The sequence below is a fragment of the Harpia harpyja genome, chromosome 14 (assembly GCF_026419915.1).
Source record: "Harpia harpyja isolate bHarHar1 chromosome 14, bHarHar1 primary haplotype, whole genome shotgun sequence".
NCBI lineage: Eukaryota > Metazoa > Chordata > Aves > Accipitriformes > Accipitridae > Harpia > Harpia harpyja.
In genome coordinates, this window is record NC_068953.1 from 17,764,347 (window position 1) to 17,787,971 (window position 23,625).

General features: G+C 41.4%; 1 long non-coding RNA gene across 1 annotated transcript in view; it reads right to left on the reverse strand.

Moving 5' to 3' along the window:
• LOC128151402 (uncharacterized) overlaps positions 1-21,637 on the reverse strand; it is a 150,014-nt gene extending 128,377 nt beyond the window's left edge. The window contains exons 1-2 of the long non-coding RNA XR_008238365.1: positions 21,485-21,637; positions 20,171-20,300 (exon numbers count right to left, since the gene is read on the reverse strand). This is a non-coding gene — a long non-coding RNA (uncharacterized LOC128151402). The remainder of the gene's footprint in view (positions 1-20,170; positions 20,301-21,484) is intronic.
• Between the last annotated feature and the right edge of the window lie 1,988 nt (positions 21,638-23,625).

Below are 23,625 nucleotides of genomic sequence, written 5' to 3' on the forward strand. Positions count from 1 at the left end.
CAGCACATGAATAAATCAGGTTTGGGGAAAAATGTAGATTCTCAACTTGGATCTGTTAACTTCAGTGTCAGGCAATAACATTTGAATTCTTTACACAGCCAGCTATGGGAATATTAAATCTTTGAACGAGGAGAACGAGGACCTGTGAATGGAGAACTCTCTCTTACTCCTTTCTAGCAGCCTGTTCCTGGTGATCTTATCCGATCTCACAGAAGGCCTCAGACCTGTCCCTGGAAGACTTCATACATGCAAGGTGCTACAGTCCCAGTATCAGAAGGACTTAGATCAACCCCTGCTCTCGCTTAAGATTACCAGATTTTTTCCCAAAGCACAAGATCTTCCCAAGTTCACTGCCTCCTGCACGTGCCAGCTCTAATTGGCTGTGGCCCTGTGCTGAGAAGAGGGAAAAGCATCTCTAGCCTGGTGGATGTGGCCCATGCCTACCCTGCCAACACCCACTTTACCTCCCAGAGCGGAGGCAGAAGCACATCAGGGAAGGGCAGACCGATGCCAAACCACGGGGTGGGGCAAGGAGAACCTCTGCACGAATTCTGCAGCACCATGATAGATAGCATCAGTGACTAATAATTTCAGTATCACGCACATTTGGAATTATCAGCAAGTCACCCGCTGGGAGTGCACAAACACCACTGCATGGCACTGTGCTGACTTGGGCTGGTCCTGAGTCTTTTTTATGCTTTAAATAAACAGAATCAAAGTCCAAGAGTTAAAACTCTATTTCAGCTCTTATAAACTGCCAGTTTCTGAAATTACACAAGCAAACAATACTAAAATAAATAAAACCTAAATGCGAACACTTTTTAAGAGCCCATATAATTGTTAATGTCAGTACCAGAAAGCGTTTGCTTTTTGTAAAGTTATATGAAGTCTTGGTTTGGCTGAACTCATATTGTCTGGTCATTTCTAGCTTCCCTAGTGAGAATATGAATGGTTTCTATTTAGAGGAGATTACAGGTAGCCATAAATTATCACCTAAGTGTGGGCTGCCTTGCTAGCCTGAGCACCTTGCCAGCTCTTCACATCACTAGATGGCTGATGCTTTGGCAGTAAAACCTGCCAAGTCTTGGTCCACGTAAACTCAGTTTTTGACATGTGTTATGTTGATCATAGGGAACCATTAGAGAGACCTAGTTATGGAAGAATGAAGCATTTTTTCCCTATCTATCATAGGTAATTTTCAGATGACTGCATTCCTGCATGACTACATCATCTTTTTTTTAAACAATCTTAGCTTCCTCACTGCCCTTCCCTAAAATATCAGCTAAAACCAGGCAGCTCAGATTGTCCATATTATCAGCTGCTAGACACAGGATATAGAATAAGCTTAATTATCACCTGCACATTATTGTTAATTGTGGAGCTTTGGCTTTCAGGCACAAAAAGATACTAATTACTATATTTAAGTTTCTGACTCAAGTGAGTTGACATAAAATACTGCCATGAGTGGAGATGCACACAAAGGCCTTTTCCAAAGTATACATTCACTTAATGTTCTTGGTATAAAGCTACTTATACGTAATGCATGTGATATACATTAACACACTAATCTTTTGTAGTGTATTAAGGAAAGTACTTTAAAGGCACAGTTTAATTAAGCTTCTTAACACTCCTTTATGAGGATAAAATAATCATGCCTGTTTTGCAGGCAAGTGCTAAAAAGTTAATTACAACAACCAGACAGTGACTTAAAGGCATAGTCAGGAAAAGAGGTCAAAAGATTCAGTTCCAGTCACAGCTGATAGGAAACTCTCCCCAATGGATGTACTAGTTCAAGTCAAATTTCATCTGACTTCAGATGATACTGCAAATGTCATATTTTAATGAAGAGATGACTTGAACTGTGAGAGATGTTGCTTTTCTGTAGAAAGCATAAAATATTTGGGGTATTGCAAAATGTTAACAATGATAAAAGAATACTTTGTACTCCAAACCTCAAAAACTCAGGGAAAAAAACCCATTAAAATGATAAACATTAAACAAAACTGCAAGAACCTGATAAAAGGCAATACAATAATTAATTTGTTTGGATCCTGAAGCTTCTGAAGGGTTCTGCCCTTTTTGTTTCCTTTATCAAGTCCAAAACAATCAGAAATAAATGAATGGTTATTACTGGATGTGAAGATGCTGTTTGAAAGAAAAAGTGAGCTGGAGGGCAATCATTAAAATGATCCAGGTAGAAGGTCAACTGATTTACATAGAAATGATTTGTTATTATTGTATTAATGATGTCATTTCTTTATCAAGTCACGATATAAACCAAATCAAGTGTTTGGCAGGTGACTAAAGAAAAGCTGTTAACCAAGTTAACATATACAGTTTCATTATTCTAGAATAAAGCTTGTATATTCCGTTTATTGTGCAATCGCTAGTCGATTGGGCTAATTAAGTCAATTATGTAAAAATACTCTTGCTTGCCAGGGTAGGCAAGACTTGAGGAACAGTGGTACATACACACACACCTCTGCACCTCTATGTCTCAACTCAGTCTCTCTCACTCTCACTTGTCTTCAAGCAGTTTATGAACAAGAAAATACGCTTGTTCTGAACGATCATCATTTAGCAGTTCTTGGGCCAGGACTCCCATTGTTGCTGCTCATCCAAACACTGGCTTGAGTTAATCTAGTGGCAGATCCAGCTAGGGACAGACATACCTACCATGGAGGTAGGAGGAGTTAATTTCAAATGAGATTTTTCAAGCTACATTGACTCAAAAATATTTTCAGGATCAGGAACATTAAAAACTGAGGAAAAGTCCATCTGCTCTGTGTTTTCCAAGGGCAAGTATACGCTGAAGCATAGCAACATATCTCAGCATAAAGGCCCCCCCCCAAAAAGGATCCAGCAGCCAAATTCCATCCTCTACCACACTATTAATAACAGTTATTATTACTTGAGCTCCCTTAGCTATACTGGGTGGTTCTCAGAAAACAATGGCACAGTCTTTGCCTTGAAATGGTAATCTTCCATGGAGACATGATACAACAGGCCAGAGGAGCAAAAATGAAAGACGTGGGTGGGGACCGGGGAAGGCAGGACAACGGTCACGGTAATAGGATCACTCATTATATCCTGTAACTATCTTGATGCTCCCATTAAGTGGTTTAATTAATGACTTAGATATATTTCCAGGAAGGACTGAAAAGAGTATAGAGAAGGAGGGTGTGGCAAAAATGTTCAGGAGCAATAACCGGGAAGACAGACGGGTGAAAGTAAAACCAGTAGCTCATGAACACTGGAATTAAGGAAACTTGGATGGATTTTGCTTTATGACACAGCCTGTGGTCGAGACGTTACAATGCCTCACTAACATGTGGATTCTCGGGTGTCTAGCAAGGTGTGAGACCACGTCATTGCCAAAACATTTATGGCGTCTGCCTCATCAGCGCAGCTTCTTTGTATCACAAAACTTGAGTTAAATCGAGTTAAAAATTGAGTTAAATTCTCCTTGGTGAACAGCTTCAGCATTTAAGAGCAAGGGAGACAGATACACAAACAAATGAGACCCTGAAAAACAACTTCTTCTTGGGAAACCAGCTTCCAAACATGCAGAGCATTAGAGAACTGGTGTCACGAGTGTGAAGGGACTGTGCATCTTCCAGTCACCACCAGAGAGTGGCTGGGTAAGCTGCAAAGCTCTGGAGAAATATGCCACCTGGATTTAGGACCCTATGGATACACTCAGGGTATTTTGTTGCTTTCAAGAGACAGTCTTGCAGTGCTTCCCCTAAAGACAGCAAGTCTTGTAGCCCAACCTGATTTCCCACTGCCTCTGATATCACTCAGCTCAAAATACCTTGCAAAAATGGAGCAGATAAAAATGAAAACATAGTGGTCCTTATTAGAGATTATCTTTCTGTTCCATATAAAGAGTAGTCATGCCTTTGCCTTTAAGCTTGCAGAAGAGCTGAGGAAGACAGTAAGTTTTATTTAATGGAAGGTAAATGGGTTCTTGTTTTTTCTTGAAAAGTTACTTTGATTTAAAAAGAAAATCTATCAAGCTGTCATTTGCAAAAACAAATTTTAACACAAACAAAAAATGACTGTGAAAATGCCTGTTTGGGCTGAAAAGGCACTTCTTGTAACTAACGAGGTTTGCCTGACTTGGTCATTATTCTCTACCAACACCAGCCGCCCTTCATTAAAGAAAACCTCCTGTCTCATCTGCCCCTGTAAACAGGACTCCCCATGTGCAGATGGAGATGTGAGCAGGAAACAGAGCTTGTGCACCACCACAGCAGCATAAAACAAGAGTCATGTTAGCAAAACGGGGTTTCTGCTGAGTGTGTTTGTCCTGGAGAAGCTGGGACATATGCAATGGCTCTTGCCCCTTCGCTCAGAACCACGTTGTGCAACACACCTTGGTTCCTTTCAGCAAGCAGACCTCATTTTGGTCAGTGCTAGAGAGCCTGACCTGCACAGTAAACAAACGCAGACCTCCAAATCACCACATGTGCCCCCACCCTGAACTTGTGCACCGTGCATACACTATTTCACTGAATAAGCAAAGTGATTTCAGGAACCAGGAAGCTTTCTTCTGGCTCGGCCTGTCTGTTTGTTGGCCTTGTATACTCCCCAGGTGCAGAGGTGAGCATGAGGTAATCACACCTAGTGAATATGAGGTTTAGTCTATAGGAAACCAGCGGAATTTATGTAATTTTGGCACGCAGTGCCTTTCTTCTCTGTAAATTTAGCAGTGAGTAGCATGCTCGGCTCCAGAACAGTGTGTGCACTATATTACATGAGGATCCTCCCAACCTTACTGCATTAGAGCAGAGTCAGGGGAAAGGGGCTATGAACTCAGGCATCGGTCATCAAATACCCCTCACGTCCTTCTCAGCACTCTGGTACTCCCATTTGAGTTGGAATACCTGGTTCACAACCAAAAAGGGGATTTGAACTGAAATGATGTTTAATTGCAGCTAGAATCTAAACTCTGTGTTAGGAGTACATTTCCCAAATGATGCTAAAAGTACAGCATTTATTCTGGCTTTGAGGAGAGTTGGAAAAGGATGTTCGAGGATAGGAAGAATCACTTAAGCTATCAGCCACAGACTCAAGGGAGAAGAAGGGGGAGAGAAAGACCAATCTCTTTTCTTTTATGTTTTTTTAATTCTCCTGAGTGATTCAAAGCTTTTGAGGCAGCACCTGAATTAATGCTGTATCTTCAGGCTAGGCACAACTCATATGCATGTGACAACAGTCCAACGGCTAGAAAAATCCTCTGAGACAGAGAGGACTTCCTTCTGAATGGCATTTTTTTCAGGTCTCATTCACAGCCTGCACAAGTGAATGCTCAAGTCAGTATAGCTCTGCCTGCAACGGGGCTGTTCTCACCCTGGTATGTTTACTTAACTCCCACCACGGTTAAGGGACTCCCCTGCCTCGCAACAAACCATAATCACCCTGAGCATTCTGCGTAGGCAGGAGCTCTCTGACTTACCCCATGCATGTGACATTAACAGAGCACTTCAATCTGCAGATCAAAAGCACCCTCAAGTACAGTTCCCACAGCCCAGCTGAGACAACCTGTAGCAGCCATCAAGCAGAAGCAGCACACCTTTTATACTGGCTGTGGCAGAAGGAAACAAAGTTATAGCAAGCACACAGACATTGACAGGATGACAATACGCCCTCTGGAATATGATGTGATACATTTGCGCATCAACAAACTGGAAAGATTCTAGCGGAGGGCCACTAAGATGGTTGGGGCTGACAAGGAGAAGCTGAGGGCTTGTTCAGCCTGAGGAAGAGAAGGATGACATGACACCGTACTGCACTCTTCACCTGCCTGAGAGGTTGAGAGAAGCGATGGAACCAGACAGTTCTCAGAGGTGCTCAGTGAAAGGACAAGAGGCAACAGCATGACATGGGAAATCCTGCCTGGACATAAGGAAAAAGTTCCTTACAATGACAGTGGCTCAGCACTGGAACAGGGTCCGGGGAGGTTATAAAATAATCTCCAGCTTTGGCTTTTCAAAACACAATTAGTAATACCCTGCACAACTTCATCTAGCTTGGAAGTTAGCTCTGAGTACGTGGTTCAACTCGAGGCCTACAGAGAGCTTTCCAGACTCAGTTTTTCTATGAGTTTATGATCACTGAGCCTTTCTGAGGTGTTACTAAGCACATGGATGCACCTTGAGGCTGCTTTAATTTATGCTTTAATTTACTCCAGCGGAAAAAATGCCTCTGCCTCCTGATGAAATGCTTCCCTTTGCGACTTACGCTCACATGCAAAAGCCAGGATTTCTTCAAAGCTGGCCCCAAATCGCAGACCTGCCAGAGAAGAAAATGACCCTGGACCTGATTTCTGTGTGAAGCTCATTCACACATGTTTCTCCATGGTCATTTCTTCACACAGCCATGCAGAAACAAGCAGAAGAGTCTAGTCTTTCTGAGGCCAGGAAAAAAAGGAGTAAAGCAGCTTTATCCACAACTAGCATTTTATACACTGACAACAGAGGTACATTAGCACAGATTTTATTTTTTTTCCCTACAGAATATATCCACAATGGTGCTTCCCAAGCAACAGTAACAGAAGCTGCCATGTCTTCCATGCAAAGGGTTGAGGATTTCGGGGAGGTTTTTCATGTTTGTTTGTTTTCAGGGATTTTTTTATTGCAAAATGCTTCTGTAGATACAGGTCCTTTACCAAGTTTAAAGTTTGAATTCCATTTTGACTCCTAACTCCCCGCCTTAGAAATCAGCAGAGCCCTTCCAATGAATCAAAGGCTTGAACTTAAAGGAACAACACATACTGTTCTAAAGGTAAAAACATTTCACAGCTTATTAGAGTTACTCATCCTCACGCTCTCAGACAATGAGTTTTAAAAGGTTTTCAAAGTCATTGAGCCATTGGTCCTGCCATTAGATTTTAAAAATGTATTAGGTTCCTCATTATGTGGCTACACAGTCCCCTGTGCTATGGCACATGTACCATATAAGAAGCTGTGAACTTCTGCATGCTAGTGTTTCTGGGTTCTTTATTTTGTTTTACCAGTGAGAAACATTTTACATGAATACAAGACTTTATCGTAAAAAAATTTATATTTCCCCAGTGTCTTTTTGTGTCAACAGAGGACTTTACTGGCAAGTAATGAGTTTGCACGAAGCAGGCAAACACAAATAAACGATGTCTATAAGGCTAACCAAGTGTGGTGTATGTATATATTATATCTCCAAGGATTTAAAAAAAAACTAAAACAGCACAAGAAATCTGGTCCTTTCAGAAAACAATAGCCATTTATGAAACATTTTTGCCACTTACATTTCCAGAGAAAAATTAACCCCCAGCCCTAGGTTTTTAATTAGTTGTTATATACCCAGTCATGTATATGGTGACCTATCAAAAGCATATATGTGAAATACTTATGCATTATAACATTTAATATTCTTTTTTGTTAATACAGTATTTAGAATTTTGCCTCTCTTAGCACTTTCTAAATTTCTCCCTAACCTGTTCAGATGGGCACAAAGTCTTGGTGAAATACCTTGTGGCAGTCAGAAGAACAGTTCACAAAGACTGCAAGTAACAAAAGCATTTGAATAACCAGAGCTGTGTCATATGCCTAACCTTTTCCTAGCTGTATTTAGGATAAAGGACATTTGGCTTGCAGTCTACCTGATATAATTGACCTTCTCAAGAATATCCGAACAATATCCAGAATTTGCTAAATATTCAGAATGTTTGCCGTAGGATTGTCTCCGAGAACTGAGAATTCATGTACATTGCAAAAGCAGCAAGTCTGCGTGTCTTCAGTTCCTTTCAGACACAGACTGCTGGACTAGACAGACCTCTGGTCAGATGCAGGACAGACATTTGCATGTTCTTTTGCTCACTTTATCTTCAAATACTACAGCATTACAACTTCTCCACAGCACTCTTCACTCACTCACCAGTGCGCCAGTCATTTTGCTCCAGTCATGCTCCCTTCAAAAGGGAGCCAAAAGAAGAGCTGGAACAGCTATTCCAGTGTAAAGGTCAGTGAACAACGCAGAAAATTGAAAGGCACAACCCCTTTTGGAAGGCAAAGCTCCAGACTGCAAGGACAACCAGGAAACTGAAGGCAGGCTCCAGTTACCCTCTCTAGCAAAGGAAATCACAGGTATCACCAAGATTTAGTTTGTTCAGATAGAGAAACTGTGCTAGCTCCCGCAGCACTGGCAGCTCCTACACGGGTGCAGGTTGGTGTGTGCCTGCCCCCAGGCATGACTAACCTGGGCAGGGAGGGAGCAGCTCCCCACTCCGCACTGGGCTGTGTGGAGGGGCCGGGAGAGACCCCCTCCTCATCCGCCCTGCAGCAACACCAGCGAAGGCAGATTTTTATTTCATGCATCTCACTTTGAACTACCTCACAAACATTGGAGTAAGTTTGCTTATCGCAGGCATTCCCAAAGAGATTATAAATACTCACTCTGCATCTTGCAGAGGGGAATAGGCTGGAAGCAGGTTCAGAGCTGCTGCAGGCTCCTGAGCTTGGCCTTTCAGTTGCTGCAGTGCTGGAATTCTCAAAGCCATTTAAGAGATTTAGGTGCATATATCCCACTGATTTCAACGGAGACAAAGGGTTAAACTTCTCCAAAAGTTTGAAAATCCCAGCATAAATGTAGGACTGGCTTCACCACCACTGTGCTGGAATTTGGCAACGGTTTAAGAGGACACATCAACACTAAACAACAGTTTGGAACAGGAAGAGAAGATGAATATCTAATCCGATTGAAACTCCAGAGGAAATATCACGCAGGCTGACTGGAATGGACCCAGGAGTCTCACGCTAACAGCTCTGTCTTACGAAAAGTCCTCCTCTGGTCGGGGTCTCTCACTACCAGTCATCAATACTGCACGTCAGCATCTGGAAGCAACACTGCATTTTTAGTAGCCAGAACCTCAGTCTTACAGCACAACTAAAAAGATCAGTTGTGTATCTTTTAAAATCAAGAACAGTCCATTAATACGCTTGGTCAGGGATGTTTGGGAGGAGATGGAGGTTCAAATTCATTTTTTTGTTTCTTTTATGCAGAATGTATGAAACAAAAGTCTTCCAAAACATAAATGCTTCCTACTTAGGATACAAGTAGTGGAAGCATTGCCTTGTTGCTTCAAAAGGAAAAATAAATAAATATCTAAAGTCTTTCCATCCAAAAGTCCCAGACGACTCCAAATTTTCTGGTTATCTAGGAAAAACCATTTACACAAATGCTGTTTCCCAATACAGAAGCTATAAATCGCCTCCAACTTCTGTGCAAGGACATCCCAAGAACTGAAACACCAGAAAACTGGGAAGCCAGCCAAAACCTTAAAGAGCTGTTGATCACGGTTCCCACACCAAAGCTGTTACATATGAAGTCTGTGGTGTCTCGGCGTTCTTCCTGAAGGCTGTTCTCATGCAGATACAGTAGAATGTGAAGAAACCTGTCTCTCCTAGCCTGTGCCCATGGAAAAAAATGCTAATGCACTGAAGCAGGGAGAAGCTCCCACATAGAAGAAACGGCACTGGTGAATGGCTGCACACACAGACTTCAGATGTTCGTCTTGGCAAAGTTGCCCATGCAGGGATTAGATTCTTTGGGGGAAAGAAGTCAGCTTTTGAACTTCCCATGATACATTTCTTAGCAGGGCTCCCTCCTAGATCTTTATGGGCAAACTGTAACAGTTCTATTCTGACTTTTACTCCTACAAGCTGCAAGTTGCAGAGGCACTGCAGCCTGGCCTAAGTCCAAGTTGGTGATTTTTTTATTTATTTATTTTTTAATAGTCTGGCTGGTTTTTAGCTGGATCACTTTTCTGATCCAGGTCATTGCCCTGAAGACTAATGCTGGAGCAAGGGAGGCAGCAGGAACAAACATCTGGGGCTAGAAGCGAGTTGGATGGGATTTCCCTTTTGCTCACAGCAGACTTTTAAAATGAAGTGACCATATAACAGCTTCTTCACTTGCTTTTGTGAACACCTTCTCAACACACCACCACAAACTACATCTATTCCATTGCTTGCGAAACTATCCTAGTTTCACTGTATCTGAGAATTATCTCCCATGCAGCTTCAAAACAGCTTTTGAATGCATCTACCTGAGCAGAGCATGTTCCCCCAATGCCCAACATGTGCACTGGTTATCAGCCGGTCTGCAGCCTGAACACACCAGATGGACCGTGTCCAGGTATTGATATTCTCCTCGCTGCAATATGTGATCATTGAGTTTTCATGGAGTTACCAGTGGGAGAGAGGGAGCAGAAGTGTATTTTGCACTCTGGGCATTTTACTACTTTTCCAAAGCAGTATGTCTTTTTAAGAAATAGAAGACTCCAAAAGAGAAATGGCCTAACATAGGAAATATGGGGATTCAAAAGAAAATAGTTGTTAGCATTCAGGAGTGCTTGGTTCTACAGCTTTTGTTTATTCACTTAAGAAACAGAATATGCCTATATTCCCTTCTCCCAAATTCCCATTGGTCCCCTCAGCTACATCAGCTCATGCCACCCTTTTAAAAATCCCATTTAAATCTCATAAATTGTTTTTCCAAACGAGGTAGGGAATAAAGCCTTGACAGTGTTCAGACACAGGCGCAGGCATGGTTCAGCAATGCTGCCACTGGCTGATGGACGGCTCCCCCTCGTGCCTTTCCCACACAGACAATCCCTGCCCAGGAGGTGAGACTGCCTTGCACACAGCCGTATGCACACGCTGTGCGGGCACCAATATAGCGTTCAAAGTCTCTGATGTACAAGGATGACATTTAACAAAGGACACTTAAATCTCAGCTCCTTATTAAAATGTATTTCATAACTGAAATCATATTAAGCGTGGTTTTATCAAGGTGATCCTGTCAGGGTGAGGTCTTGCATGGCAGCGGTTTTGTTTTACTGTACACACTAAATGCTTTCTCACGTGAAAAAACCAAAACAAGTGTCAAAATATTAATGGCCGCTGTCTAAGGAAGCAGAAGATTTTGTGCCAGCAGTTCTTGGGTAAGCACGGCTAGGTGATGCGATGAAGTACTAACCCCGTCAGTTCAGCTGGGCAGCCTTTTCCTGAGACAAACGCAAACACCACCCTTTACTTATTTCTGCATCTTATTCTGTGTCTAAACATCTAACCAATGGGAAACCATTTGCCCTTGAGATTTCAAGGGTCCACGAATGCAAAAATAAATTAAATAAATCAAAGGGAATAGGTGTATGTTTAATCTGGATATCCCTTTAGTGGAGCTATTTGTGCATAATGCTGCAACGATTTCATACTGAGATTAAACATTGCACTTCTTTCCACAGAAAATCCCTAAAAAAGTGGTCTGTTTTAAACCTGGGACCTATGCAGCTTTCTGAACAGAAGAAGTTGGCCCAAGTCATGTTTGGATTATTCCAAAAATGACCTATCCCAGCAGGGCTTCACTAAGCTTAGCTGGGCACTTTCTATTTAGATCCTACTGTCAAGGTCCAAAAAAAGATCTGCACTTAATAAACCTTCTTTATACTAAGGATTCAAACCCTGGGACTTCACTTTCCTTCTCTATATGCATATATCATTTTGACCCACAGGACAATTTTTATGCAGCTTGAGTGTCTTCAACTGCAATAGAGCGCACACTTTTCAATACTCTTGACAAATCCAAAGCCATCTTTTGCATAACCTACTTTCTTCTCAAGTCATAAATCCCGCTTAGAAACACTGAATTGGACACATACTAATTAACAGCCACACAACAATTTGAACAAAAAGCACACCTGAAGATCTGCAAAACTGAAGAATCTAAAATAAAATGCAAAAAGTCCAATCTCGGAAAGACCCTCAATCCCTAGATCCAGTTTCATTGCCAAAATCTGCGACAGGATTTGGAAAACAGTTGTCATAAGGGAAGAAATAAGGATATTGCAGTCTAAGTCACTTTTGAAGCATTGTCACTGGTATTATTTCTTGAAGTTATGTAGAGGATTTAACTTATCCCTAGGTCTCTATCAGCACTTACTCAAGTAATGACAAATCTGATTTGTTACAGGAAAAAGTTGAGTGTATCTTAACCCCATAAGTATGTCTTAGGACTGAAGAACATCTACTACCAAGCTTCCAGATCTTTTTATAAAAATTGAATACATTGTACATGACTGTTTCATTCCCACTGTATACAGCCTATATAGCCTAAAATGGGCTCAGTGGGATTTGTGATGAAATCCTGACTGCTCCAAAGTGAGAGAGACTTCTCTCGGGGACTTCAGGGGAGCCGTATTTCACTTCTGGAATTTACCTTGTCTTTAGGTACACACACATGGCACTTACAATATGCTCACATGCGATCAATCTAGCTAGCTCTCACCAGCAATGTTTTTAAAAGCTTTTTCGATGTCTTTAATTGGTATTTTATTACACATATTTCACCATTTATCCAGCACTCTTCATTCTACTCACTACTTTGGTAGATTTAGCAGAAACAAACCAGTACAACTGATTTGGATATAATGTTATAGCTCCCCTTATTCCAGATTATTTGGGAGTTTATTTGCCATTGCACACAGGCACTAGAAGGTACTGATTGCATCCTAAATATCTTAACACAGTGTTGTATCCATGCGAAATTCAAAGTCTAAGGAACACAGTCCCATTCTCTGCACCAGTCACCAGTCCACAGCCTGTAAACACACGCAGCCCAGCAAAAGAGTCGTGGCTGCTGGCCACTCCTTTTCTGAGATCAGTCTGCTATTTTGTCTTCTATATATGCTCAGACAACACAGGACAGAGTCCCAGAGGAATCTCATACAGCCAAAATACTCTGTAACTGTAACGATCACAAAAAGCGCAACTGCAATTTAAAGAGAAGGCTACTGCACGGTTCAGGAGCAAACCCAGCTCACATTAAGGACAAATCTAAAGACACGTGGAACTCCTCACGATGGTACCAACAGCAAGCATGTTTACCCCCAGAACCTTCGAGGGGACCTGAAAGTGAAAGTAATGGGAAAGGCAAAACATCTTTTTCCATTCAATTTTCCAAGGGGATCTAATTTTTCTGGTTTTAATCCCACTTAAGTTGCTCAGCTGCTGCAGAGGGAAATTAGTTCCTTTGCTACACTTTGGACACCAGCACCAAAGCGAGAATTTGACTTCTGGATCAAAACAGCATGGTGTCACCAACCATGCTCAGTCCCAGAGCGTTCATCAAGGACCATAAGTGGAGTGTATTTCCTCTTTCTGCACTCTTCAGTAGTAATTGTAGTCGATGTTTGTTCTCCCAGTGAGGTGGGGAATTTTCTTAGCAGAAAAGGGACTTTTTCTTTACAGGGGAAAACACCAAGAGATATGCCTCTGGTGGGTTTAAGCTGCCCAGTGGCGTGAGCCTGCAAGCTAATATCTGAAACAGAACTTCTGCTACCAGTCTCCACCCTTCTTTCTCCAGGCCGTTGCCACTTTCTTCCACAACACATTGACACTTCTTCCTGTAAAGATGCAGCCTCAGCTCGTGTGGAGGGCAACCAGATGGACACCTAGAGACACAGATGACTGCATGACCGTCAACAATTCTTCAGGACAAAAACTGACACTCACTAATTGTATGGTACATAAGGTAGCCCAGAACTTACCCACGGATTTTAGGAGATACCCAAGTGTAAATGACAACACGTGACAATAATGGCCATTAGCATTTTTGCCATGTGCAGAGTCCATATTCCCGTTTCCTTGAACTAGATGATGTTTTATGGACATAAGCCTGCAAAGGGCCTTTTGCCATAACTATTTTATGATTCTTCACTCTCAGTCAGATGGTGGGAGAATTTTTTTTTTGGGTGCCCTTAATGTAAAATTGCCAAGAATAACTGTTGCCTCTCCTAAAATGGCAGCTGTAGCCCTGTGAAAACAGCCCCGGCGGGTTGCTTTCTGAAGTGACAGCAGGTCTTACCAACATCAAAGGGGACGTGAGGTTTTTAGTGAGGGCTGTTTGTTGATTTTTTCTCCAGTGAAGTGATATTACATGGCATTTCCAACCCTCAATCCTATTAAGTGACAGAACTACCTAATAGCACTCATTAAATAACATAACTTGGTGTCAGAAATTCACTGACAGGCTCATGCAATTGAAGTGGTAGATTTATGCCCTAAAACAATATGGTTTTGGTGTTATTGTTACTGGTTTTTTAATAAATTTAACTTATTTTAACAGGTGAAAGCATAAGATCCAGGACAGTTCATTAAAAGGTTATCACCAATCAGCACATAACAGAGTAGAAAAGTGGGTGCCTTAATTTTACATTTAGGGGGAAGAAAGCATTAAAAGCATGTTCATTGCTGCGCTGCTGAACCCCTTCATTTCTTGGAGATCATTTCTTTAGTGACACCACCCTACACTGCGGTGTTGTCACAAGGCAGTCATATGTTGCAACAGTATTCAGGAACCTTCCATCTTTCTGTCCAAGTTGATATCCAGAGTTACGTATAAATGAAAACACTAATTCCTTCCCCACCCCACCCCCCCCAAGTTATCTGTTGCTTATGGGCCCAAAGCAAACACAGATAATAAAAACATCAAGGTCTTAAATACCACCATCATCCCTTGCTCTCAGTCAGCTATTAACTGCACGTTTTAAACCTTTAACACAACATATTTACCTTGTGGAGTGAATGACAAAGTTTGTCAATGTTCACAGAAATAAGTTTATCAATGATTTCTTGCTTCTTTCTTTCTACAGCTCTCATTCTACTGGACCCCAAAGTGCTTTTTACCAACTGATATACAAGTAATAACTGCAGCTTTCCTCAGGCGGTGATCTGGCAGTGGTTTACATGAGAATGAAAAGAGAGTGTGAGGTATAAGACAGGGAACAGCTAACTGTCTGTCTGAAATCCACTTTACCTCTCAATGGGCAAAGCTAGCATTCAGAAAATATACTATTATCAACAACATTACAGCTCAAAAATGATGTTATGGTTGTCTTGATTCATATTTAATTCCTGAATTGTTATATACATGCAAAAAGTATTAGAAACCATAATTTCTGTAGAACATTTGTAAAAGTAAACTCTATTTTTTCCTTACAAGAGCAGACTACTTTGCAAGTTGCCAGTAAACTACCACTTTCAAAACCAAAGCAGAAAACGTGCACTCTACATAGTGAGCAATTAAGTTTTACTGGTAAGTGGCTACCCTCATGAGAGATCCCACTGGAATTAATTGAGTACTCATGTGAGCAACTGCTCACCAAAATGAAAAGTAATTCACAATCTGGGCTAAAGGTCTGTAACTTGTACACACAAATCCTCCCAAGGTCTGCCCCTCCACACTGAAAATTCATGTTTTTCATTTGCCCTCCACTTGCCCTTTCTTGCCAGCCATGCAGCAAAAATCTCTCTAGGTTATTCTATCACCTTACGTTATAAGAGTCAGTCCATCTCTGGAAAGATAGAAGGACATTATGGGGCTGTTTTCAGCCAGGACTAGCACTGATCAAATTTTCATCTTCCTGATGCTGTGGGTAAGTTTTCAGTTTTAGCCACTGGAGGATGGTCAAGCCTATAGGCAATGGTTTAAAAAAATCCTCTCTTGTATTCTTACAGTCTCTTGTATTTTTACAGATACAGAAAGAAGCAGTATCATCACCAGCAAATGCAGAAGCAGACCAGATCACTTCAGTGGCAGAGTCCTAAAACACATTGCTTTCACAAATTCCCAGCCCTTGGCTGCCTTTTCACTACAATTTATCGCCAATGCAATGATGTAAAAGAGCGCACTGCAAATGAGATCAAATTCTCAGTTTAAAACAAGTAATCAAAAGAGAGCAGGGAGTTATTTTTAGCAGAGAACATATAGTGATCTACTCTACACGCCAGTCTCGCAAGTAAAGGCAGTGAAACACCTGATGGTGTGCTTAAACCAGACAGGCTGAACTAGCAGCCGGTTGCCACCTCAGCCATGGTCTCATCCTTCCCACCAGTGCTGCTGGCTCCAGTACTTGTCTGACCCTGCAGTGAACTGATTCAACTCACTACATTGGTTGAAAACTAACCAGGAGGGAAGAAGTTAATCAGCTCACGGGGTCATATGAGCACCAGCGTTGATGAGAGGGAGGGGATAAGCTGCAGCCTGAGGAAAGAGCAAATTGCAGTGTTCCCACAGATGGAAATGAGTAGCCACAAACTTCTTAAACCAACTTCACCACTGAAACCGCAGAACGGCACCCTGCACAGCTGTTTGCTTCCTTGTGCCAGGTCGAGCCAATCTAGTGAAGTTCACATTTTCTGTTGTTGTGATAACAAGGTCATATATGGGTATGTTCACATCAGGTTAAAATGGAATAATGAAATCAAGGAGACCATGACCTGGAAGAGGAGTGTCTCCACACATCCCTGAATGGGAAGAGTAAGAGATGTGAACTGCCACCGATATAACCAAACCTATTTGGACATAAGTACAGTAACACAGCTGAGCTTGTCTAACAGCTCAATGCTGCCAAAAGGTCTGTCCCACAACCTTCTCTCCCTTCTCTTTTCCAACACCACTCCCCATCACACAATCCTGCCCCCTCCTTTATGCTGGTTTCAACATTTATCGGACCTTCACTGAGCACACTCGACCTGCTAACTGCACAGGAAAGCCTCAGTTTTCTTTCCCAGGTTAGTTTTCTGCAGGTGTAGTGAGTTGAATCTGTTCAGACAGGAATACAAGTGCCAGAACAGCACAAGGGAAGAGGTGAGGGTGTGCAGTCAGACACGAGGAGGAAAGCAAGGGGAACCTTCCAATTTCATGGGATCACAAAGTAATTTAGGTGTAAAGGGACCTCTGGAGGTCATCAAGTCCAGTGACAGTGAATCACTGTCTTGGCTGTGCTATATCGAGCAGGCAAACCAGCCAGCAGCCTTCTGGCTCTGTCATCAAAACACCAACTCTTACAATTTTCCAGTGACATTTTTAATTTTTTTAATGGAACATCAATGTTGTTGCAAAAGTTACTTCTTTTTGTACCCTAAAGGAATAAAATAAAATATTCTTCCTGGAAATAACAATTAGCAGTTAAATCCCTAACTATAACACTCTACGTAAAGCCAGAATGCTCTAAGGAATAACAAAACAATGCAGTGAATATTTGTGCAGCAGGAAGAGTTTGGAGATGTTTGTTTACCATACAGTTTGTTCCTACTTGACAGATTCCTAAAGAACCCATATAAAGAGCTCTGATTATTAATAGAGTCAGATAGCATGAAACGGTATTTCTAACCTGTTTATAAATGGTTCAAAGGAAATTACAAATAGATAAAAAACAAAACCAAGTTTACAGCAAAAGGGCAGAGAGCTAAATTCGTTCTTCCAGTAAGCAATATGTTATATGAAACTAAGCTGAGTACATCTGCCATCATTTTACCTGGAAAAAATCAAAGTGGGGAGGGGAGGAAAGTTTTTTAGTTTGCCATTTTTTTGCAAAAGCAAAACAAAAAGAAAAAGCCCATATATTGTATTAACCTATTGTACATATGGATAAGTAGTTTAAGTAACACATACAATGATTTCACAATGTGCTTTGAAAAGATTCATTAATGTCTTTGGAAATATGGGAAAGTAATTTATAACACCACATAAAAAAAGTAATAGAGGGCCCAATCCTGTCACCACTAACTTAAACTGGGCAGAGTTGAGCTTTCAGGACTTTCCGACAGATTTAGAACATTTTTCAACAGCCTCGTTCAGATATTAGCAAACCCCAGCCTGGCTGGCTCCCACCACATCCCCACTTGCTAAATTACTCCCTTTTCCCCTCCCTCTCCCTCCCCCTCCCCCACCCCCCACCATTATAATTTAAAACAAAAATATTTTTTATGTGTTGAGCATTAGTATATTTGGAAACAGCGCCTGCCTTTTCTCCATTTTGACAGCTCCAAGCACTGCTAGCCATTAGTGGCCTGCAAGTCAAGAGATGCAGACCAGCCAGATATACCAAGTCAGAGCCGCCCACCCTCAACAGCATCCCTGAAACCACCAGAGTTTTGTGAACTTCTGATTTTCTGCATAATACTGCTGTGAAAACCAATGCCTCATACACAATCAGAGGGCAACTGAAATGCAAAGGGAGTTAAGTTTCCAGAGTGGTTTATGACATGAAAGAAATATTTTCCCTTTGTCTGCACAGTAAGAGAAATGACAAGCATGAATGTATGGACTAAGAGGTTGTGTTAGGGGACCAGCCATTCTCCCCAACAGTAACATCTGAATATGGCACCATATTCACAGCTTGCACCAAAAAAAGAGCCCTTCTCTTTCTCACTCCCTGTCAGCACTGCAGTTCAAAGTGGCTGCTGGAAATACCAAACCTCTGCATGTGGCACATGAGATTTCCATCATTGGCCTGCAAACCTGTTGCACTTTCACAAGATGCTGCTGATCAGACTGAACTGAACTGAAGCTGAGAACTTGAAGCCGTACAAACATAGTAGGACTCTGCCCGCAACATGCACTGAAGCTCCAGAGTCCTCTAGGCTGCCTCCTTTAAAGCCAACTTTCCGTTCACCACCATTGTGTTAAACTCTACAAGTCAGCCCAAATGAACCACAACCTCTAAAAGATCTAGTAGTTCCTTCTGATAACCTGAACCAGGAGGAATAGCCAGCCAGAGGCTGGTACACCGAGATGTACCATAGCATCTCTAGCCCTGAGTCCCTCTTCTGTCTCTAGATACCAACACAGGACCAGGCTTCAGCCCTTCTTGGTGAAGAATCCCAGGACCTCTACTTAAGCTTCAGTTGAGACAATCTGGACACATGCCCCATCCAGTTGTAGGACACAGATCAGAGCCTCTCCCACAGGGTTTTGAACCAGCTTTCTGGTTCATTAACTTTTGTTCCTCTACTGTACGGTTTGGTTCAGATTTAAATGCAGTGCTAGCTTCTAAGTTCAGCTCTATTGCAAATGCCTCTATCAGTGCCTGGCAGTTCTTCACATTTCCAAGACAGCTCATCAGGTTAATGCAGGCTGCTATGTCTCTTCCTTCCAGTTTGACATTACCCTCAAACAGTAAAACTTTTCCTATTCAATTCTCTTGCTACTCCTGAAAGACTGAAACAACATGGTAAAAAAAGCTCCACCATAGTACAGTTGGACTTCAGTAGAAAAGTTTATTTCTTGTGCTTTTTATTACCTTGCTGCCATTTCCGAGCCATAAGCTGGAAGTGTTAAATTATAAAAAATACAATATTAATCAACCAATTGAGCTGCCAGTTCTAATTTTGGATAGAAAAATGGACAAAGAAATAATCAAAGGCTTACCAAAAAAGCAGATGGCTGGAGAGTGCTTCTGGCAGTCATGCTGCTCGCACATGGGACCACTTGAGTTTAACAAATTGGACAACAGAGAGAGTACTGAAATGGAAATTGGGGCTCTATTCCATTCAAATTCTTCAAAATGTTTGTTTTGGATTTGTACCTCTGCTGCAATTTACAACTCTAGATTAGATATAGCAAGAGTAATATTCTTGACTAGAAGAAAACCAGAATGACTAAACCGTTTGCCAAATCACACAGATTGTCTCCCTGTATACAAATAATACCAACATACAAATGGTTTCCTAAATAAAATCTAGTACTAAACACGTCTTTTACTAACACAGCAATAAAGTTCTACCAGTAGTTAGAGCACAAGACACTTCTGACTCAAACTGCAAAACTTCTTCAAGCAAGGCCCATATCTGCATGTAAACATGTGTAAGTTACATCAGCATGAAAAAGAAATGCACAGCAACTTGAGATTTCACAGTCATCTCCATGCAGCACAGAGACCTCCCACTGCAAGTGAAACTACATCCCAAAGCCACTTGTTCTAAAAGCATGCCCTTCACTGCTAATGAACTAAAGGGCAGTTGTTTCTAACTTAGACAGTTTTGAGACCGTAAGGCATAGTGCAACACTTCCTATTCGATCAGGGAGGGAAGAATCACTAAAACAATGTTAGTAGTATCAATAGCAGGTAGTAGATGACACCTAAAAAGGAAGAAAAAAAGACTCATTCCATCAGTCTTGCTGTAAGAAATCAGTTGCCTAAGTGTTTAACAGAAAAAACATGAAGGCCTTTTTCAGTGAGATGCCAGTTGCAGCTTAAAGCAAATGTATGGACAAATATGACGTCACCTACCACAACCGAAAATTAAGACGAAAGTTCTGCTGGTCTCAGGGACCAGTCACTCACCAGGGAACCAGTGGTTTTATACGCACGCCTTCCTGAAGAATCCAAAAATAACATTTTTCCATAGAGCAGAAATTCCTGTAGCGTTCACGCTTTTCATTTCAGTAATGTTGCAATCCAAAGTGCCAGCCTTCTGTAATGAGGTAATCCGACAATGTAATTTGTAGTATTTTATTCTGTCAAAATTGATCTTAGTATTTCTATAGCAACTAGATCAAAACAAAAGATGGAGCAGACAAAGTAAGTCTCTCCCTGCCACCACCCAGATTTTTATATAAATATATATATGTGTATATATATAAAGCATTACACATATATAAAGTTAATGTTCATGATTCATCATTAAACAACGCTAGAAAAACAGCACTGGAGAAATAGCAGCACAGTAGGATAACATTTTAAAAAAGAAATGCTAGCAAATGTGTAAGCTGACATCAATAAAATATAAAAAAAAGTAATTGTTCAATTATCAAAAACCTGGGAACAGAGTATGTCTTTCCCATTAAATCCAATCAGGAAAAGGTATTATCCATTTCTGGTTCGGATAGATGGAAGTGAATAATGGCTTTGCTGACATGAGGTAAAGAATACAGTGTCTTCCCCCCTCCCCCGAGAAAATCACACTTTAACCATTACTGTTAACATGTTAATGTTTAAGAAAGCTTGAGTGCCATTTAGCTACTTAAACTTAGTTTTGGAAGTGCTGTATGATAATAGCCTTGTAAATGTCTGTCAATTTATTTTAGTGCCTTTGGAGGAGCTGAGCTGAGTCCAGACGCTGTGATTACAAAACACCTAGGAAAACTCTGGATGTGGAACTCAATGCCATTTCCAATCAACTAATACGATTAATAGCAACACCACCCAGCCCCTTCCTTTTAAAACAAAGATTGATCCATTACAATGGTGGGATAAAAAGCTTGATTTTCCTACATACCACTTCTCCTTAACATCAGAGTATCTTCTGAACATTTCTTACGAGATTTAAGTTAGATCCTGAACAGAGATGGCTAAATACACACTGTGTGCGGGTGCATACATACACCTGCAAGCTTCACATGTAAGCATGCAAATCCCAGAACAGCCACACAGTTCCTAAATTGGGCTTTAAGGAGAGGATGAACCTCTCCTAACATGTGACATGTACCTGCCTCCAGAAATCTGCGCGGTGTCCAAGAACAATTTTCTGACTACTGCATAGTGTCACTTGCAGCCTCTAGTATAAAAATATGTGACAGTTTTAGACAGATCCCTAATATGGTTGGGAGGGAATTTCTGAGAATGGCATGTCAGCTGGGAAGAGGATGATATACTCACTTTTGTTGTGCTGTTATCGCTGCAGGTTCAACTGTGTTTCTGCTGCTGGCTGCCATCTGTGGAGGTCACCATGTACCTGCTTCCAAAGCACGCTGTATCAGCCATGGTAAGGGATTGTGGCTGGAAGGCAGTTTGTCTTCCAGGCCAACTGCTACTGCTCATTAAAAAAAGAGAGAATGTTAGAGAAATACTGGTCATTTAAAAGAAATAAACACTCTCAAAGGCAGGATACTTCTTTGATCCCAAGCTCTCCTGCTAGAAAACAGAACTTCCCCATCAGTTTAAGAAGGAGGGTATGATGGACAAAAAATTCTCGGTGAATACAGGAATAAAATTGTGTGCACACATAATTTGAAGCATAGGAATGTTTCCACAGACTACTCACCCTCCTAAAATTAAACACACTCAAGTCGTTCACCTGAGTGAAGACCCTGACCCCGCGAAGCACTCTTCCACTTGATGGCAATTCACTTGAGTAATGACAGTGAAGAATTCAATACTGGCAGAAGCTGAACTATGTATTCATACTGACTTCACAGGTGCTTCCGTAACAACTTCTGTCTATACATGGTCTTGTAATACTGGCATTTCAAAGCTTATCTTACAACTGACACACACCTTGGCATGTCTTCAGGTTAATATACTAACAAAAATGTACACAATGAGCTGTTACCTTTTTTTAACTTCAAAAAATCATTGATCTGCTGCTGCAGCAGGAGATGCAAAATGCTCATTTAGGCAAGAGTGTTTAAGAAGTATAAAAATAAACGAAACTGCGGATTTCTTCCTAATTATCACCAGTTTCTGACTGTCAGAGAAGATGTACCTTTTCCATGTGAAACCCCTCATTACCCCTTCCTTCCAATAAAGGCAATCAACATTGAACTTAAAAGTTCCCATCCGCATCCAGTTTACAGGCTTTACCATCCTGCCCTTTGAAATGGAGTCTTGTACAAGGCATATCAGAAAAACTGGAGGAAATTGGAGATAAAAAAGATTTAAAAATAAAAACAGTATTTATGTCTCCCAAATGGGAAGCTTGGAGCAGCAAGGGCAGGAAACGGACCGGTATTTAAGCTGATTACCCAAGAAAAGTCCTCTGCCTTTTCAGCAGTGCCATGGTCCTTCAGTAAAACCATTTAAATTAATTGGAGTTTGGGGTAGGGGGAGCAGGAGGGAAGATGTCAAATTTTATCTGGAGTGTTAGTGATGGCTGGCTGGAGAGCAGCTTTCAGGCCTGTTAATTGGGCCTGTTTGCTCCAACGCCACAAACACTTTGACATGAAATGTTCTAATAACCCTGCAGCGCAGGTGGCCGCCAGTGTCAGCCGGCTCCTGACAGCCCGGCCAGGCCTGTCTCTTCCAGTCAGGGCCCGCTCCGCTGAGCAGGCGGCTTTGAGCCCAGCGGTCATTAACCCAAATGTTCTCGGTGTGTAGCTTAGCAACCAATTAAGTAGCCTGGATCTTTAACATTTGTACCAGAAATTCACACAAATAGAAGTCTTTTGGGCCACGCTGGCTTTATAGACATGGATCTTATTATGCTTTTTACCTAATTATCAACTTAGCTTTTTTCTTTATGCATCTGAAAAAGGACGGACGGCAGTTAAAGGCAAGCTCTGCTGAGCACAACTGGAGCATGATTTCCTTGGGCAACACTTCCACGGGTGTTTGCATACATATAAAAATTACATCTTCTCATTCACACTTGCACATAACTGACTAGACAAATAATGTTATCAGAGTGGGAAGAGCCAGAATTAGCATGGAAATACTGCAACATTTAGATTTAATCTGGTGAGCATTAGATCATGATTCACTTTGACATAAAAGCTCAAGAGCACATTTAGCTGGGGCAAAACACATTACAATGTTTTAAATGAGAAGGAAATAAGTCTAATTTTTGATGGGCTGCATTATTTGCTGTTGAAATCCTAATAATTGCCTACGCTCTACACCTACATTGTACCTAATCAATTGGTTTTAAATTTCAGAAAGCTTCAGCAACAAATTGGAAGATCTTATTTGCTTCTGACTCTCCAACAAAGGGGAGTTTTTTAGTAGGACAGAAAATTGACAACAAAAAAACCCAAGTTTCAACTGCCACACTTCATTTATCTTCGCTGTATATCACAGCAGTA